Here is a 21016-nt window from a genome sequence, read left to right as displayed (position 1 = left end):
GAGGATTTAGAATCAGAAAATAATATTAAATATTGAACTAAGGCCAGTACTGGGCAGACTTGCACGGTCTGTGTAAGGCCGTTTGGTGGAGGATGGGCTGGGGAGTGCTTCAATGGCTGGGAGGGTGTAGATGGGCTGGAGTAGGTTTTAACGGAGATTTCGGCAGTTGGAACCCAAGCACAGTACCGGGTAAAGCTTTGGATTCTTGCCCAGAAATAGCTAAGAAGAAAAAATTAAAAAATTTAAATTGAATCAAGTTGGGCAGACTGGATGGACCATTCGGGTCTTTATCTGCCGTCATCATCTACTATGATGGACTTAAAAGGTGAAACTAGCTTTCAAAGACATATAGCTCCGAGTGGAGTGTTAGCATTAGCTCGCAGCCATTTCGCTGGTGCTAAGGGCTCTCGCTTTAAGGACTTGCTAACCAGTTATGCAACAGTGATGTCAGAGAACTAATTGAATAGCACTTCCATGCCTATTCTCCACCCCTGACACATCCCATCCAAAAAAACGTGTTAGTATGAGCAGGTGGAAAAACATTAGGCCATTTCTCCTAGATTAAGCATGCATAAGTGCTTAACACAGCTTAAGGGCCACTAAATATGTGGATGCCTTGATAAGGATGAGACATTTCTCTAGAACAAGGGTTGCCAACCTACAGCTCGTGAGCCACATGCAGCTCTTCTTGCATATGGCAGCGGCTATCCAGGTCCCAACCCTTTAATCTCCCTCCCAACCTCATGATCCCCACCCCGGGCCTACTGAGGTACCTGGTGGTCCAGTGGGGGTCATGCAGCCCTCTCGCTCCTGCCTCCTCACGGCTGCCTTCTAAAATAGCTGCTGCAATCTCTTGCAGCTGCTCACTGCATTTCCTGTAGTACCACGAGCTGCTGCAAGAGGTTGCAGCAGCCATTTTAGAAGGCAGCTGAGAGGAGGCACAAAGACTTCTACTGGACCATCAGGTACCTCAGTAGGCCCGGGGGGAGGGGGGTTGGGAGGTAAATTAAAGGGTCAGAGAGGGGAGAGAACCTTGGCTATAGGTTGGAGGAAGGGGCAGGGGAGGGAGGGATGGATGGATGAGAGATGCAGAGATCGGCAAGGAGTTGGAGGGGAGAGAAGCTACACCTTGTGGCTCTTTGTAAAACTTGGGTCAAACAATTTGCATACATTAGCTCTTTGCTGAAAAAAGGTTGCCGATCCCTGCTCTAGAAGCAACAGCACTATCTCTCTGGGTGCAAGGGAACCTCATTCATCCTTCCTGACTCCAAGAATTCACAGCATCTTTCCGAGGTGGACAACAAGGGGATACAGGGCCTGCAAGAAAAACTGCAAAGAAAGGCTTAGTTTAGCACATTCTAATGTGTGACTTTCCAGGGCGCTAAGCCCATTTCTAGCATGGCTACAAATTCATCCTTTTCAATTCTGGTCATGCCCTAATATTAACATTAATGTGTTGCCGTGGAAAAAAAATAACGCAGGAATCCTTACTGCCTCCTAGGGCTCCTGTGTTAAGTCTGCATCAACTAGTTAGCACAAAATAATTTCAGTGCACTACTGATTAGCGCCCATTTCCCAATAATTCCTAGCATCTTGTTTGTTTATTTTGGCCACCACCACACAGTGGACGAAAGGTTCTAACTCCTAATGTCCCCAGTCATGATACATGGGCTTGTCGTGCTACTGAGCATTGCACGCATCTGAGAAGCTGAAAGCTGTGCCATCAGCAGTTTCGCTACCATCAGCCAAGGTGGACAGGGTTCAGTGGAGATGTCAGGTTACCAATGTACCACCTATCTGGGCAGCAGGAGAAGGGCAATGTTGGAGGTGGAGGATCGTGCTTGATACGACAATGGCAACAACATCAAATTTATACTGCGCAGAAGAAAGGCCCAGCAATCTACTTCTTTATTCTGTCACAAAAACTTAATGATGTTCATCAAGTCGCTGGGACTCGAACACGAGTCGATGGCACCTAACAGCCCCTACAGTGGATTATTCTTCCCAATGTGCATGACTTTGCATTTGTCCACATTAAATTTCATCTGCCATTTGAATGACCAATCTTCCAGTTTCCTAAGGTCTTCCTGCAATTTTTCATAGTCCCCATGCATTTTAACAATTTTGAATAGTTTTGTGCCATCTGCAAATTTAAATTGCCTCGCTTGTTGCTCCAGCTTCCAGATCACTTATAAATATATTGAATAGCACCGGTCCCAGTACTATTTCCATGCTTTCCAAGATCTACCTTCATCCATTGAGAAAAATGGCCTGCTTCTGTTCAATAACCAATTCCTAATGTTCCATTATTGCAGAAAAATGTACAAATCTAGTCCCCTTCAAATACATGTCCCAACAGCCCCCTTTGAATTTAGACAAACTGTGGAGAAAAATGTCTGAAACATGTGTTTTGAAAATAGTGATTTACTATATTTCCTCATGTATAGGCCACCCCCATGTATAGGCCGCAGGAAATGCCGATTTAGGTTTTAAAACTCTTAGATAAGCCGCCCCATGTTACTAAGCGTTTGAAACCTAAAACGGCCTATACAATGGGGCGGCTAGGACGGCCAATACATCCCCCCCCCCCCAGTAAATACCTTCGCCGGCTGCCTCCTGCCTCGTCGCGGCCAGTGGTGCAGGGCAGGAGCATTCTTTTCAGCATCCAGCTGGTGCCGCGCTGCTTCCTCAATGCCTGCATCAGTTCTTGTGTGACTCATGAGACTTGCGAGTCCTGCGAGAACTGGCGCAGGCATTGAGGAAGCAGCGCGGGGCTGGCTGGATGCTGAAGAGATTGCTCCTGCCCTGCACCAATGGCCGCGACAAGTTAGGAGGCAGTTGGTAGCCGTTCAGGAAGGAGCTGCCGGTATGGGGAACTGCACGGCTGATCTTCCAATGGGGCGGCTTATCTACAATGTCTTTAGATAGGTCTCCCCATATAAGGAAGCCACAACCACTGCAGGGAATTATAAAACCCATGTATAGGCCGCGGCCTATACATGGGGATATACAGTAGACATTTTTGCGCCAAAAAAAGTCCATCTGCTGCTTTGTGCCATATTTTGGACATTTTCTATTTTGAAAATGAGTCCCTTAGGCCCTGATTCTATAAAGTCCGTCTAAAGTTAGGTGCTGCTTTCAGCGCCTAATTTAATTGAGGAATAGACTTAATCAGTGCTGATAGTGGCACTCAACTCCTCACAATTCTCTTTAATTTGACTTAATTGGAATTTAGGCACCTAAATCGAAACCTCAAATTTATAAAAAGTAGGCACCTAATCCAAAGGGCTTACACTAAAAATTGGGCATGGTTATGGGCGGATGATAGGCGTGATTTTGAGTTAGGCACCTTCTTGTGAATCCGGTGCCATTAAGTTCTGATATCAGTGCCTAACTTTTGGCATAGAAAACCCTGGTATAAATTGGGGATGCCTAAATGTTAGGACACTGAACGCTTCTTAGCCCTCTTAGCCAACGCTAAGTGTGATTCTATAATAGGCATCGGTGCTGATATTAGTGCCTAACTTTAGGTGGACCTTATAGAACCAGGGCTTTAGTGTCCAACAAATGACCCAACACAGCCAAAAGCAAAAGGATACTCTGTATGCTGACAATGGAAGGCATGAATTTAACATTGTATGTTACAACTCTTCTAGAAATCAACCACTTTGTGCACAATTTTGAGACTCTTGATGCATGTACACCCATCAAAATACAGCCTTGGCGAATCATTTGTTGGACAATAAACTTCCCATGTTCCTACTGATTTCTAACCATCTATTTTTTGCATTATATACTATAACAATTTTTGTTTTCAGATTCCAGTAGGTTGTAAGCTTATAGCCCCTGATATTCAGACCAAGGGAGATAGCCGGTGATCTCCTGCGGTCCACAGTGATGCCTAGAAATTCAATGCCAGCACTGTATTCAGCAACTGGTATTGATTTTCTGAGCTTTTTTTGGCTGGCTGAGACATAGCTGGCCAGGCCAATATTCAGCAGCTAAGTTTTAATGGCCACAGATAGAACACCCTTTTAGGAAGCTCTATCTGGCCGCCAAACTTAACCAGCGAGCTGTTGAAAATTGGTGGTGACCGGCAATGTCAAGTGACATAACCAATCACTGGCCAATCCAGCAAGCCATGTATTCAGTGGGAGACAGTTAACTATCTCCCATTGAATATCAATGAATAGTTGACTATGTGCTATTTAGCTGGCCAGGAATGGCTTCCGTTCTGCTAAATAACATTGAATATTGGTCTCAAACTAGTCTGCATCTGCAACTGTTTCATTGGACAGAGTATAACGATTTTCAAAACAGGAGGAGAAAAGGAAAATAAAGTGACTTGCCCAAGGTCACAGTGAGGCAAAGGTAGAGTGAGTTTGTAGATTTTGGACTCCCATCCTCCCAATATTCAAAAACAATTTAACCGCGGCTCCTGGTGGCTCAATAGCATACTGGCACTCTGTCATGGTTTTATAAAAGAGTTTCTTTAAAAATAAAATACTTGATTTTTTGCTATAAATTTGATCAATTTTAAAATAATCTTACTAAGGTGTTTTTTTTCTTTTTAAGGAGTGTTGGACTATTTATGTCGGTTTGTTTGTCCACTATTAAAATCATTCTCTTATGTATCTGTATTGATCTACATGTATTCTAATAACTGGGATGGTTGTTGTTTCAATCCCTGTAATTTGTGATCCTCCTTGAATCTTTTGATTGGTGCAGAATATAAGTCTGTTAAATTAAATTAACTGTGCATATATAGCAGAAGATAACTGGTTATTTCCCACTGAATATTTGTGGTTAGTGGCTAGCTGCTAAGTAGCTATATCATGCATCATAGCCAGCACCAAATCAGCCATGTTTAGCAACTAAAATAGGCCACATAGATAGCAGGCCTATCTTTAGCCACTACGCACTTAACTGGTTAACACTGAATATCGGCGTAACTGGTGAAGTTGCTGCAGCTAAAAAAATCTAGCCAGATATTTATTGCTTGTTGCTGAAAATAGCCTGCCATTGAATATACGGTCAACTCCTGTGGCAGACAGCAAAAGCTCTGCCTACTGCCAGCTGAATATGAGGCCACCAGTATTTTAACTCTCCCAATAAAGTAGGGCCAGCATTAGAAGGGGGCAAATTGCCCGGAAGCCTCATTCCTGGCTGAATTTGAAGGAGACGTAGCTTGTTGGTAAGATTTGGAGGAGGCGGGACCTTGTGGTTAGAGCAGCTGCCTTTGAATCCTGAGGTTGTGAGTTTGATTCCCATTTGCAGCTTCTTGTGACTCTGGGCAAGTCACTTAACACTTCATTGCCCCAGGTACAAATAAGTACCTGTCTAAAACATTTGTAAACCACTTTGATTGTTTAACAAGACAGAAAAAGTAGTATATACAATTTATTTTGATTTCTATCCCGTTCTCCCAGAAGCTCAGAACGGGTTACAAGTAGACATTCACAATCGTTTGAAAACAGACTAGTCATGACAACAAATAGGTAACAGTAGACCAGTGGTTCCCAACCCTGTCCTGGAGGAACACTAGGGTTTTCAGGATAGCCCTAATGAATATGCATGGAGCAGATTTGCATGCCTGACACCTCCATTATATGCAGATCTCTCTCATGCATATTCATTAGGGCTATCCTGAAAACCTGACTGGGCTGGGGGGTCCTCCAGGACAGGGTTGGGAACCACTGCAGTAGATAATAACAGAGCTTATTCTAGAGACCAGACTGGTCATAGCGAAGAGTACTAGGAGAAGTATTTTGAGGAGGCAGTTTTTAATGGCCCGATTGGTGGAAGAGGAAGGTCTTTACTGCTCTGCGGAAGGTCATTAGTGATCTAGCAACCTGACCTGTGTGGGTAGTCACATCCTTCTACCCTAGGCCCCAACATTTCTAGCTACTCTCCTTCCATTAAGCTGTACCTTACTGCCAAAAAGTAGAGAATTCTAAAAGAATTTAGCCTAGTGTGGTTGTCAGACTGAAATTTTGTTTTAGGCGTTGTTTATTAGAAAAATTCTCTCTCTCTTTCCATACGTTTCCGTTTTGCACATACTGAGGGTGAGTTGATACCTCTGAAGGACAATATAATTTGTGTTAAAGTGACTCTACAATACGCTTTCCTGTGTTTCAATTAACTATACCAGATTACATAATATCAAGGAGTTCAGTAATGACAAGTACAGACAATTTGTAGTCTGTTGGGTTCATTTAAGAATTATCTGCTGGTCATGACCTGAATTATCTTTCTTTCTAGAGATAGTGCCTATTCTTATTGTCATACTTATTCCACTATTTTCTACTAACAGTACTCCAAGTATGCTATGATAATTGTAAATAAAATACAGGAGGACTAAATGTACCAGAACATATATTTAACTGTGCTTTGGACCTGCTTGGTAAGACAATTTTCTTCCTTACTGAAAAAAAAGATTAGAGAAATAATACATGACTTAATATTCTGTTCTAGAATGTTGCCTGAGTAAGATCTGGGCTTCAGTGTCTCTCTCTTATATTTTTAAGTTTTTAGTTGGTTTCTATTTTATTTTGTTCCTTTCATCTACCTTATTCATAGTTTTACAGGGTTCGATACTTTTTTCTTTTAATTTTCACTCGGGCGAGTCAGAAAACATCTTGGATAGGAGGGGTTTGACAGTTATAGAATCACAGCATTACTGTCTACTAACCTAAAGGCCTGGAACGGTTCATTTTCAGCAGAGGACCTTCCTACCTGTGTGTGGTGCCTGGAGATCGCTGCAGGGAGATGGTTGCTTGAGGCGGGACCAGTGGAGACATGGTTGATCGCTGCTGGTGGCTGCCTAGGATGGGGCGGAGTTTGCTCTCTCATTGGGGAGGGGCTGATGGTGTCTCTGGATCCATGGAGTGGGACCGTGCTGTGGACTCCTCCTCCCGGTTGTCCGATGGAGGCAGAGTGCTGTATTCTTCAGGAGCTGCCCATGAGCATCCGCCGCCCACCGAGAGCAGTTTGGCCTGGCGCTGGATTGTTCTATCTCTGTGCTTCTTCTGCCTGGAAGCGATGCAGCAGCTGGAAAGCCCGAGCTGATATCTGTCCTGTCTGGACTTTTGCCGTTGGGATTATTTAAAATATGCTGAGGCAACAGAGCTGCTTCAGGAAATTGGACTTCTGCCAGACTTATTTGATTTTCAATTTTTTTCTTCCAGTTTATGAATTATTTTAAATTTTATTCCATTGTTATTACCCCTATTTTTTTATTAACTGAATTCTATTGTTTAACAGTTCCTCCCTTACTTTAATTCATTTATCTCATTTATTTTAAGTATTTATATGGCACTTATAACCTAAGTGGTGTACATTCAGGTACTCAAGCATTTCTCTCTATCTGTCCCGGTGGGCTCACAATCTATCTAATGTACCTGAGGCAATGGGGGGATTGAGTGACTTGCCCAAGGTCACAAGGAGCAACATGGGATTTGAACCCACAACCTCAGGGTGCTGAGGCTGTAGCTCTAACCACTGTGCTACACACTCCCCTACATAGATGATGCTCCTATCTGTAAAGTTAGGAATTTCTATGAAATATTCTACATACTTCTCTCCTCTCCACTCCTTCCTGCCCTCCATAGTCCTCCCTACCCTCTTCTAACCCCTTCCTCTGTAATATTGCACAAATGGAAAAAATAAAATAAATAAAAAATTACTGTTTATTTTTTAAATGAGTATTCTCTCATTTATTAAATAATGGCTGGGAAAACTAAGAAACTCTGATGTAATGAATACTCTTATAGCTACACTTCATACTTAAGAGATGGCCTTGGTTTGATGATTTGCTGCAAGAATTGAATCCTTCTGTTTGTCTTAATTTATTTTAACATTTTATGTATATAACAGTTTTGTAAACCATTTTGGTATAAAACGGTATAGAAATTATTAAAATAAAATAATAATAATAAATAAAATAAATTATAGCCATCATTTTAGAAGCACTATTCATGTCTTAAGCATTGATGTACCAACACACCGACATATCAGTCCCCATAACATAGAAAGCCCCATTCTACAAAAGGCTGGAGGCATGTTGAGGTAGTGTGGGGGCATGCCATGGGTATTGTGGTACCCTGAGTTTGGGTTGTATGTTGGCATATGAGCAACACAAGCAAACTTTGGGACATGTCGGCTCCGGGCGGCTTTCCCGCAGAGGAGAGAATCCTGCATTCACCGTGGGCCTCATCTGGGGCAGCCTCCTTGGAGCGGCTGGGGCACGGGCAGTGTGTCTGGGAGGGAATGCATGGATGGGAGAACATCGCAGGGGAGGAGACATAGGCATCCTGGGACTGTCTGCCAAGTCTCTTCCCTGAAGAAGCCCTTTCTGGAAACGTCAATCGCTCCTCCTAAACTTACTTGCTCCACTTCATCACTGACGCTGAAACCGTGGATTGAAGACAAAGTTTTATTTTATTTTTCTTTCCAGCTTATGATTTATCTTTAATCTTATCTATTGTTTTGCCTTTTGTCTTTGTTTTGTTCTATTTCTATCATTTAAATTTCTCCAGAATTCTACTGTTCAACGGCTCCCCCTTCTGCTTCTATTCCTTTCTCTCCTCTCTTCTACCTTCCAAAGTATTTACATCAATGCTGTCTTGTTAAAATGTTTATTTTATTTTTATTTTTCCTCTAACTCTACTTTTCACTTCTCTATTACCCTCCAGGTACTTTAGTTAGATTGTGAGCCTTCGGGACAGTAAGGGAATTTTTCAAGTACCTTTCTTATTTCTAATCTTAATGTATATTTTCTGTAAACCGCTTAGAACCTAATGGATGTAGCGGTATATAAGAAATAAATTACATTACATTACCTAAATCATTTATAAAGGATGAATAAGTGCTGTGACTGCTTGTGTTGCTGTTGACTGGAAGAGAACTTAGAGAGTCTGTGAGAGCCTGATTGGCATGACCATCCACCAAGATCTGTCATCTTCAGCCCCTATCAGTTCCACCCATACTTCCTGCCCTCTACCACCCAGCTCCAACTCTCTGCCTGCCTCTACAACCTTTCCCCCTACAACCCTGTGTCATACCCACCTGCGAGTCCCCTCCACATCCCTCCCAAATCCTGCCCCATCCAAACCACTTTCTGTCATCTGACCAGCTACCTCTCATTCTCTAGCCCCAAGTGAGGTCTCTGAAACATAGAAACATGATGGCAGATAAAGGCCAAATGGCCCATCTAGTCTGCCCATCCGCGGTATCCATTATCTCTTTCTCTCTCTCAGAGATCCCATGTGCCTATCCCATGCCTTCTTGAATTCAGACACAGTCTCTGTCTCTACCACCTTTTCCAGGAGACTATACCACGCATCTACCACCCTTTCTGTAAAAAAGTATTTCCTTAGATTACTTCAGAGCCTATCACGTCTTAACTTCATCCTATGCCCTCTCATTCCAGTGCTTCCTTTCAAATTAAAGAGATTTGACTCATGTGCATTTATGCCACATAGGTATTTAAATGTCTCTATCATATCTCCCCTCTCGCGCCTGTCCTCTAAAGTATACAGATTGAGATCTTAAAGTCTATCCCCATACGCCTTATGACAAAGACCATGCACCATTTAAGTAGCCTTCCTCTGGACCGACTCCATCCTTTTTATATCTTTTTGAAGATGTGGTCTCCAGGATTGTAAACAATATTTTAAATGAGGACTCATACAGGGGAGTCTTATACAGGTGTATCAATACCTCCTTACTTATACAGGTGTATCAATACCTCAATACTGGCCATACCTCTCCCTTTGCACCCTAGCATCCTTCTAGCTTTTGCCATCACCTTTTCAACCTGTTTGGCCACCTTGAGATCATCACATACAATCATACCCAAGTCCTGGTCTTCTGTCGTGCAAATAAGTTCTTCACCCCCTACACTGAACCGGTCCTTCTGTGCCAACATATATCTGCAACTTAGGTGTGCAAGAGAGCTGTGTCTCATTGTCTGTCAGTGTCTGTGCCATTTCACATTGTCATATTCATGGGTTAGGTGGCAGGAAGTATTGTGTTTGTTGGTAGTAGGAATTGTAAACCATGAGCTGCCTGAACATCTGGGCTGCCACCATCCTGCGTGAATCACACCCAGATGTCAGGAAGACCAACTGGCCACATTCTTTATTCATTTTTAAAACTTTCAATAAGTGCAACATAAGATACAATCACTTTACACTTTAATATCACTTAATATACCATCCAAGTCTAATTCACATCAAATAACCCTTCCCCTTATACCCAACAATTGTTCTTAAGCATAAAAAAACATAATAATAATATTCATTCTGTACAATATTTTGTTAATGGCTCACATACATCCCTAAATTTCTTAAAGTGCCCCTGCTGTTTGGCTATTACTCGCTCCATTTTAAAAACTTGGCATAACGAATTCCACATTCTTATCACAGGATCTACAGGCCCAGGGCATAGTTCAATGACCTCACTGAGGAGCAGTGCATACGACACTTCCACTTTGACAAGGCAGGCATTCACCATCTCTGCCAAAACCTAGAACCCCCATTTCTACCCCACTACATACAGGGGATAACTCATGCCCGTGTACCTCAAAGTTACCACTGTCAGTTTCCAGACCATCCAGGACCTCAGCCAATCAGTCATCTCCCTTTATATCACCTAGTTCCTTATAACCCTTCTCACACATCACTGACTACATTACATTCCTCCAGACCTTGCAGCAGAGACAACACATGATTCAGTTCTATGAGACAGACCACTTCCTTTTTGTCCTTGGAGTCATTAACTGCACCCAAATGGTCCTCAGGTCCCCCAAAGAAAAAGAATCCCATCTACTGTAACAGAAAAGCCTTCCATTCAGTGAATATAAAAGTTATGCAATGCACAGGGGGAGATTACGGATGCTTTTCAGGTTCCTGAACACTCTGGATACATGATCCCTTTGAGACTGGAAAGATTACTAGCAGATGATTTTTAGGTTAGAGCAGTGTTATCACAAACTGTGTGCCTTGGCACACCAGTGTGCCGGGGTACACTGGGGAAGAGGAGCGGTGCCGGCGCTAGATGACTGTCTACAGGATGTGCCTTTCACAATGAGAGACACGTCCTGTAAGCAATCTTCTGACGCCGGCACCTCTTCTCTCTGCCGGCCCTTCTCTCCAGCGCAGGTCCTTCTCTAGGCTCAAGGCCCATTTGAAGGGCCATTACGCATGATGTCATCACGTCGATGCCAGTGCACTTCCGGGTGTCTTGAGCCAGGGATAATAGGTTTAGTGTGCCCCGGCTCGAAAAAGTTTGCGAGACACTGGGTTAGAGGCACACAGACACCTTCAGAACTACAATGTGCAGGCATCTAGGTGGTGCATTGTTTCCTGATTTTACTACATATCACAAGACTTTTATTATATAGCAGGGTCTGCACCAATGTTCCTTCTAAGGATTGATGAGATGTGTGCAAAAAAAATATGCATGAGCGACAAGTTAACATACTCCACAAATTTATGAGCAGGTGCGGAGGACGAGTGCCCGTGAGATTGTGGGAGGGTTAAATACTCAAAACTTAGAAGAATAACAATTTACTTAAAGTTTTTGCTTCGCCAGCTTTCTGGTATCTTTACATACAGTGGCGTACCTAGCAAATGTAACACCCAGGGCCCATCATTTTTTGGCACCCCCCCCCCCCCCATCTGTATGAAAAGCATGATTTTTAGTAACATAGTAACATAGTAGATGACGGCAGATAAAGACCCGAATGGTCCATCCAGTCTGCCCAACCTTATTCAATTTAAATTTTTTAATTTTTTTCTTCTTAGCTATTTCTGGGCAAGAATCCAAAGCTCTACCTGGTACTGTGCTTGGGTTCCAACTGCCGAAATCTCTGTTAAGACTTACTCCAGCCCATCTACACCCTCCCAGCTATTGAAGCCCTCCCCAGCCCATCCTCCACCAACCGGCCATATACAGACACAAACCGTGCAAGTCTGCCCAGTACTGGCCTTAGTTCAATATTTAATCTTATTTTCTGATTCTAGACCCTTTGTGTTCATCCCACGCTTCTTTGAACTCAGTTACAGTTTTACTCTTCACCACCTCTCTCGGGAGCGCATTCCAGGCATCCTCTCCGTAAAGTAGAATTTCCTAACATTGCTCTTGAATCTACCACCCCTCAACCTCAAATTATGTCCTCTGGTTTTACCATTTTCCTTTCTCTGAAAAAGATTTTGTTCTACGTTAATACCCTACAAATATTTGAACGTCTGAATCATATCTCCCCTGTCTCTCCTTTCCTCTAGGGTATACATATTCAGGGCTTCCAGTCTCTCCTCATACGTCTTCTGGCGCAAGCCTCCTATCATTTTCGTCGCCCTCCTCTGGACCGCCTCAAGTCTTCTTACGTCCTTCGCCAGATACGGTCTCCAAAACTGAACACAATACTCCAAGTGGGGCCTTACCAATGACCTGTACAGGGGCATCAACACCTTCTTCCTTCTACTGACTACGCCTCTCTTTATACAGCCCAGCATCCTTCTGGCAGCAGTCACTGCCTTGTCACACTGTTTTTTCGCCTTTAGATCTTCGGACACTATCACCCCAAGGTCCCTCTCCCCGTCCGTGCATATCAGCTTCTCTCCTCCCAGCATATATGGTTCCTTCCTATTATTAATCCCCAAATGCATTACTCTGCATTTCTTTGCATTGAATTTTAGTTGCCAGGCATTAGACCATTCCTCTAACTTTTGCAGATCCTTTTTCATCTTTTCCACTCCCTCTTCGGTGTCTACTCTGTTACAAATCTTGGTATCATCTACAAAAAGGCACACTTTTCCTTCTATCCCTTCAGCAATGTCACTCACAAACATATTGAATAGGATTGTCCCCAGCACTGATCCCTGAGGGACTCCACTACTCACCTTTCCTTCCTTCGAACGACTTCCATTAACCACCACCCTCTGGCGTCTGTCCGACAGCCAGTTTCTGACCCAGTTCACCACTTTGGGTCCTAACTTCAGCCCTTCAAGTTTGTTCAACAGCCTCCTATGAGGAACTGTATCAAAGGCTTTGCTGAAATCCAAGTAAATTACATCTAGCATATGTCCTCGATCCAGCTCTCTGGTCACCCAATCAAAAAATTCAATCAGGTTCGTTTGGCACGATTTACCTTTTGTAAAGCCATGTTGCCTCGGATCCTGTAACCCATTAGATTCAAGGAAGTACACTATCCTTTCTTTCAGCAAAACTTCCATTATTTTTCCAACAACTGAAGTGAGGCTCACCAGCCTGTAGTTTCCTGCTTAGTAACAAGCCACACGTCACACATGAGTACCTAGGAAAAGGCAGCATCTTACATATTGCAGTGAGCAGTACATCAATACACCCATTGTAAAACTAAACAAGCCAGACCAGTATAGATCAATCCTACACCATCAATCCTAACAGAAAACCATGTCTTCCGAACACATAGAACACAGAAAACACCTTCGCCTAGTATGGAATATGTCATCACAAACTAACCCCTCCCCCTTTTACAAAACTGTAGTATGGATTTTAGCTACGGTGGTAACAGCTCTGACGCTCATAGAATTCTGAGCATCAGAGCTGCTACCACCACGGCTGGCGCTAAAAAATGCTCCACAGTTTTGTAAAAGGGGGGATAAAATAGAAACACACAGACAAAGGTTAAATTGAACCAGCAAGAAGCTGGACTCTGCATAAAATGCAACACCACAGAAACAGTGACATATGTCTCCTAAAGCAATAAATAAATAGAAACTTTTTGTTCTACCTTTGTCTTCTCTGGTTTCAGCTTTCCTCATCTTCTTGTTACTGTCTTCCTCCATCCACTGTCTGCCATCTTTCTGCCCCTCCCTATATGGCATCTTCTCTCCTTCTATGCCCCTTCCAGAAACTGTATGCCTCCCCCTTCCATCTCTCCTCTAGACATCCCCCCCCCCTTTGGTCTGGCATCCATCATCTTCCCTCTGTTCCCTCATGGTCTGGCATCTTTCTCCTTTCATTTCTCTTTCCCTCCCCCCTGTGGTTTTTAACATCTCTCTCTTCTCATTTCCTCTGCTCAGATCTGATCTGTCTCCTTCCCCATTCTCTGGCATCTCTCTCTCCTCTCTCTCTTCCCTTTCCTTCTCTGGTCTTCTTTATTTTCTGCCTCCGTTTAAATTAAATTTTTTCTTACTATGCAGTCCTCAGTTTCCCTCTTTTCACTATGTCTACCCACAGCATGCCACCCCTTTCCTTCACCCCTCCACTATCTCACTAACTCTAAATTCTTCCCCCATCCAGCATATGTCCTTTTTCTTTATCCCTCCTTCCATCCAGTATGTGTTCTCTTTCTCCACTTCCATTCAGCATTTACTCTCCCTTCTCCATCACCTGACCTTTTCTCTCTCCCCTTTCTACCCACTTCCATCATCTGCCCCCCTTCTCTCAATCTCTCCATCCACCACAGGCCCATCTTTCTCCCTTCCTCACCTTTCCGATTTTAGCAACAAGATTTGTAACGCCCCCCCCCCCCCCACCCGGACAACAGGCCCGGACCGACAAACCTCCCTGCCCTGTGGCCAGTGATGTCTAAACTGTCTTCTTACAGCAGCCGGAGCGTTGTAGTTGCATATGGCTGCCGTAAAGGTCGTCTCTGATGCAACTTCCGGTTATGTCAGAGATGACTTTCACAGCAGCCACACACAGCTTCAACGCTCTAGCTCAGGAGTGCCCAAACTTTTTGGGCTTGCGAGCTACTTTAAAATGACCAAGTTAAAATGATTTACCAACAATAAAATTAAAAAACACAAAGCACACTATACGCTGAGAAAATGTTAATTATCATTCCTATTCTGGGTTTTTTTTCAAAGAGGTCAAGGCAGATGAATCTATGCATTGTCACCTCATTAACAACCATACTTCCTTTTTATTAAACCACAATAGCAGTTTTTAGCGCAGGGAACTGCACTAAATGCCCAGCGCTGCTCTCGACGCTCATAGGCTCCCTGTGCTAAAAAACACTATTGTGGTTTAGTAAAAGGGGGCCATAGTGCAAAATATAGGCAGCATATATAAATTCAGACACATTTTGATCACTAAATTTAAAATAAAATCATTTTTCCTACCTTGTCTGGTGATTTCATGAGTCTCTGGTTGCACTTTCATCTTCTGACTGTGCATCCAATCTTTCTTCCCTTCTTTCAGCCTGTATGCTTCCTCTCCTCCAGACCTCATTCCCTCCCCTAACTTTTTCTTTCTCTCTCCCTGCCCATTCTTTCTTTTTTCTCTCTTGATGCCCCCTTTCTTTTTTTCTGTTTCCCTTCTGTCTCCCTGCCTGCCCCCTTTCTTTCTCCCTACCCTACACAAAGCCACTGCTGCCACCATCGGGGGAAACAGGCCCCAAAGCCACCGTCGCGGCTGCCCCAAGCTCTCTCTGCTTCCCACCGTCGGGCTGACCAGCATTCCCCCGACATCAATTCTGCCGTCTGAGAGGAAGTTCTGCCCAGCCAGGCAGTGATTGGCTGGCCCGAACTTCCTCTCTGACTGCAGCCTTAGGGGGGGTGCACAGCCGGTCAGAATCAGACCTGGCCGGCTGTGCACTCCCCCTAAGGCTGCAGTCAGAGAGACCTCCCCCCCTTGGTACGACACTGAAAACGTGGCAGCAGCTCCTCTCACAATCCCCACCTGCGTCGGAAGTGCGTCGGGGATCTTACTATGCAGTCCTCAGTTTCCCACTGCGTATTTTAGTGAGCGACACGAGAAAAATTATGAGCGACGGCAATGAAAATAGTGAGCGATCGCTCATGCGCTCAGCTTAGAGGGAACATTGGTCTGCACTGATTTTTAAATCAAGATGAATACAGACCATCTTGGTTAAAGTTGGAAGATAAATCTACTCATCCTATGAATACCTCTGAATCTACTACACACACCCCTCCATATTTGTGGGGCTTAGGGGCAACTCATAACTTTACCTATGCAACAACAACAAAAAAAATCCAATTATTCTCTTAAGATATTACTGTTTAACAGAATTTGATAAAAATTTGGAATATCCCATTCAATAAGTTTACTTAGATCATTATAGCACAACTCTTACATACTCATAAATACGTAAGATACCTTTTCTATATAAAGAATGAATAGACAAAGAAATCCAAACTCTCAAAGGCATTTTTTCAAGCAACAAAACTTTTAGCATCATATTCTCATCTATAGACACAATATTCTTTAACAAAGACTATTGCAAATGGTTTCAATTATGCTATTGCCTGAAAGAAAATAAATATACTCCCTCTCTTCAAAGTCAGTTACCATCTCTATCACAGGCAATGCAGTTATCATGGGTGACTTCAATTACCCAGGGATAGACTGGAACCTAGGCACCTCCGGCTGCGGTAGGGAAACCAAGTTCCTAGATGCAGTGGGCGATTGCTTCCTGGAACAACTTGTCAAGGAAAACACGAGAAATGCAATTCTGGACTTAATTCTAAATGGACTACAAGGACCAGCACAAGATGTAGAAGTAGAAGGGACGCTGGGAAGAAGTGATCACAATATGATCTGCTTCAACCTGGTCACGGGGGCGAAACAACAATCCAGAATGACAGCCATGGCGCTGAACTTCCGAAAAGGGAATTACAAAGGGATGAGACTCATGGTGGGGAAGAAGATTAAGAAGAGGATAAGTGCTGTAAAAATGATAGAGCAAGCGTGGTCCCTTTGTAAGGACACCGTCACCGAGGCGCAAAATCTATATTGTAGCCATACTGTAGCCCAGGACCGGGGTTCTACAGCACTCCAAGTGGTTACACATAAACAGTACACCAGCGTGTGACCCGGCCTGGAGTCACCCTGCAGGACTGGATTGACACAAAACAGGAACTGAACTCAAAACCACACAATTGAAGTTTGAATGGAAATAAATTGATTTTACTTTCCAAAAACAAAAAGGGTCAGAATGACACAAACAAGGAAAATGGTGTCAAAAGGCAAAAATCAATCAAATCAGAACTCAAAAGGAAAGAAATTAAATAGTTCAAATAAAGTTCCAACTTTCTCTCTTTCAAACACAGTCAAACCTGCACCTGAGGTATTGCTCTCCTCAGAGCATGCAGTCTGCTCCCAAGCAGTTTATCATGAAAACCAAAATATAGTTCACTGCAGTAGTGCTAACAAAACACAGTTCCAAACTAAAGCCTCCAGCAGCTCTTATAGCACTGCTGGGCAAAAGGGGAAAGCGTCTTAGGTTTGCCTTGCACAAGCTGTTCAAACAGCCTTCAAAATTTCCCACCCTGGGTGATTGCAAACCTCTCCCCAATTAAGGCACTTTCAGCTTTATAAAGCCAAAAAACAAAAGCAGAGTTCAAAACAATTCAAAACCAAAACTCACTGTTGCAGACTTATTCATGGCACCTGGTGAGCAATCCTACTTCCACTGGTTCCAACACCTCCACAATCTCCTCTGGCAGATGTCTTTGTATTTCCATAGGGACTTCCTCCTCCTTCTCCTCCTCAGGCAATAGAAGGTTCAGAATCTCACCAGCATCTTCTGTCTCCATGAGTGTACATCTATCCCCTTTGCTTGGCCCAGGAGGAGGTCATCAGGGAAGAAAGGCTTTACCCTTCTCCCTATCCTGCCTGCCTGTCTGTACTCAGCTGGGAGCTTTTCTACCTTAGGGACAGCCCTAACATAGCTGAGTCAGCAGGATACTGTGGAGCTCTTGAGCTCCCCTGGTGGTGACCTGAATATTGCCTGCCTAGAGTATCCATAGGTGTTTCAGGCTCTCCCTGGTGGTCAGCCGGGAAATCACGCTGAACAGGGACAAGACAGGTCTTGTACATTCCTTTCCTGGGTTTCTTATTCACTTGCTGGTCTGCTTTCACTGGAACCCTGGCAGGCACGGCGCCTGGCTGGTCACAATATATATCGCGTATCAACAAGAGATCCAAGAGGAAAAGAACAAGGAATCGGCGTGGCTTACTGTAGCAGTGAAAGAAGCGATCAGAGACAAGAAGGAAAAGGTCAAAAATGGACAAAAACTGGAGGGGCCAAAAGGGACTACGAGGAAAAAATTGCCAAGGAGGCGAAAAACTTCAAGTTATTCTTTTGATACATTAAAGGGAGTGCTGAAAGAGGACAAAGTCATCGCCGACAAACTGAACACATTTTTTGCGTCTGTGTTTATAGAAGAGAATATACGCAACATACCAGAAGATGACAGACTATACCTAGGAAACGAAGATGGGAAACTGACTGGGTTGACGGTCAGTCTAGAAGAGATATGCAGGCAGATTGGCAGGCTTAAAAATGATAAATCCCCTGGACCGGATGGCATCCATCCAAGGGTAATCAAGGAACTGAAAGGGGTTATACCTGAACTGCTTCAACTAATAACCAATTTATCGATCAAATCGGGAAGGATTCCGGAAGACTGGAAAGTAGCGAATGTTACGCCGATCTTCATGAAAGGCTCGAGGGGAGATCCGGGAAACTACAGGATGGTGAGTCTGACCTCGGTACCGGGAAAGATAGTAGAGGCGCTGATAAAGGACCACCTTGACTGACATAATCTGATGAGGAACAGCCAGCATGGCTTCAGCAAAGGAAGATCTTGCTTGATGAACTTGCTGCACTTCTTCAAGGCAGTTAACAGGCAGATAGACAAAGGTTGACATTGTATATCTGGGTTTTCAGAAGGCGTTTGACAAGGTCCCGCATGAACGACTACTTTGAAAAATTGCGAGCCTTGGGAATGAGGGTTAAATACTCATGTGGATCAAAAACTGGTTGGCGGATAGAAAACAGAGAGCGGGGGTAAATATACAATACTCAGACTGGAAAAGTGTCACCAGTGGAGTGCCGCAGGGTTCGGTGCTTGGGCCTATGCTCTTCAACATATTTATAAACAACCTGGAAATTGGAACGATGAGTGAGGTGATTAAATTTGCAGATGATACGAAGTTATTCAGAGTAGTGAAGACGCAGGAGGATTGCAATGAACTGCAACAGGACATAAACACGCTCGAGAAATGGGCTACGACATGGCAAATGAAGTTTAACGTGGATAAGTGTAAGGTGATGCATGTCAGTAACAAAAATCTTGTACACGAATACAGGATGTCTAGTGCAGTACTCGGAGAGACCCCCCCCAGGAAAGAGATTTGGGAGTTCTGATTGACAAGTCAATGAAGCTGTCCGCACAATGCGCTGCGGCGGCTAAAAGGGTGAACAGAATGCTTGGAATGATTAAGAAGGGGCTGTTAAAGGGGAATACACCCTCCAGGGATTCAAGACAAAGTTAGACAAGTTCCTGCTGAATCAGAACGTACGCAGGTAAGGCTAGACTCAATCAGGGCACTGCTCTTTGACCTAAGGGCCGCCGCGTGAACGGACTGCTAGGCACAATGGACCACTGGTCTGACCCAGCAATAGCATTATGTTCTTATGTTCCACAGATAATTTTCACTGTTCAGTTAGGTGGCAGGTACTTCTCACTCCCTCTCCTCCCCAATGACTCCTGTTTACCAATTCCTCTTACTGCTACTGACCTTCTCCATCCCCTCCCCCATCCCAAGCCACTTAAACTCCCACCACCACACCAATCACTTTTCAGCTTTACCACCTCACCCTCCATCTTCTCCCCCACCCTTTTCTCAGCCCTACAGCTCTCCATTTCATTCATCGATCCCTACTCTACCAATATGCATCTCGGCCATGGCGTAGCCCCCATGCCTCTCCCACACTCGCCCATATTCTCCTACTCCTTCTCTTGCTCTCTGCTGGGGACATCAGTCCTAATCCCGGTCCTCCCAGTCATCCCTCAGTCTATTCATGGGGATCACACCGCAATCTAACCAATCTTATTTCTGTTCCTCTCCTCCCCTGTTCCTCCCTGCCCTTCTCATATGCCCTGTGGAATGCCCGCTCCATCTCCAACAAACTTACCTTCATCCACGACCTCTTTATCTTTAGAAAGCTCCTCCTGCTAGCACTAACTGAAACCTGGATCTGCCCTGAAGATTCTGCTTCAGCTGCCGCCCTGTGTCATGGAGGGTTCATTTTCCCACACACGCCTTGCCCAAATGGTCATGAAGGTGGTGTTGGACTCTTACTCTCACCATCTTGTAAATATCAAGAAGTTGGGGCTTTTCTCCCTGGAAAAGCGGAGACTTAGAGGAGACATGATAGAAACCTTCAAGATCATGAAGGGCATAGAAAGAGTAGACAGGGACAGATTTTTCAAATTACGGGGAACCACAAGTACAAGGGGGCACTCAGAGAAATTGAAAGGGGAAAGGTTTAGAACAAACGCCAGGAAGTTCTTTTTCACTCAGAGGGTGGTGGATACATGGAACGCGCTACCGGAGGATGTGATAAGCAGAAGCACGCTACAGGGCTTCAAAGAGGGTCTGGACAGGTACCTGGAGGACAAAGGGATTGAGGGGTACAGATAGGAGTAGAGGTAGGTAATTTATTATTTATTTATTTATTTAGATTTTTATCCCGTCCTCCCAGTAGCTCAGAACGGTCTACAAGTGAACATACACAATGGAGAGTAATTAGACATATAAGAAGTACAATAGGTTTAAATGTTTGGACATACAAGACTGTGTAGGTAATAGGGATAGGATTAGAGGCAGTTACAAAATTAGTCATGGACACTGTTCAGGCAATTAGGCCTGATGGACCGCCGCGAGAGCGGACCGCTGGGCAGGATGGACCTCTGGTCTGACTCAGCGGAGGCAACTTCTTATGTTCTTATGTCCTTCTTCTGCCTCAATCTCACTGTTATCCTTCCTTTGAAGTTCACTCTGTCTATTCGCCCCCTGTCTCTCAGAGTATCAGTCATTTACCAACCTCTTGATAAATACTTCTCCTTCCTCACTGACTTTGACTCTTGGCTCTTCTTCTTTCTTGAACCCTCATTTCCCTCCCTTATCCTCGGCGACTTCAACATCCATGCCGATGGCCTCTCTGACTCCTATATATCCAGGTTTCTTGCTCTAACATCCTCATACGATCTCC

General features: G+C 44.1%; 1 protein-coding gene across 4 annotated transcripts in view; it reads right to left on the bottom strand.

Annotated features, from left to right (window-relative positions):
- LOC117346340 (E3 ubiquitin-protein ligase TRIM39-like) overlaps positions 1-17618 on the bottom strand; it is a 200123-nt gene extending 182505 nt beyond the window's left edge. For all 4 annotated transcript variants that reach the window (XM_033915743.1, XM_033915769.1, XM_033915779.1 and 1 more), the window contains exon 1: positions 17381-17618. The gene's annotated coding sequence lies outside the window, so the exon portion shown is untranslated. The remainder of the gene's footprint in view (positions 1-17380) is intronic.
- Between the last annotated feature and the right edge of the window lie 3398 nt (positions 17619-21016).

Source organism: Geotrypetes seraphini, chromosome 1 (assembly GCF_902459505.1).
Source record: "Geotrypetes seraphini chromosome 1, aGeoSer1.1, whole genome shotgun sequence".
NCBI lineage: Eukaryota > Metazoa > Chordata > Amphibia > Gymnophiona > Dermophiidae > Geotrypetes > Geotrypetes seraphini.
The sequence above is the reverse complement of the archived record's forward strand: the minus strand, read 5'-3'. Positions and strand labels throughout refer to the sequence as shown.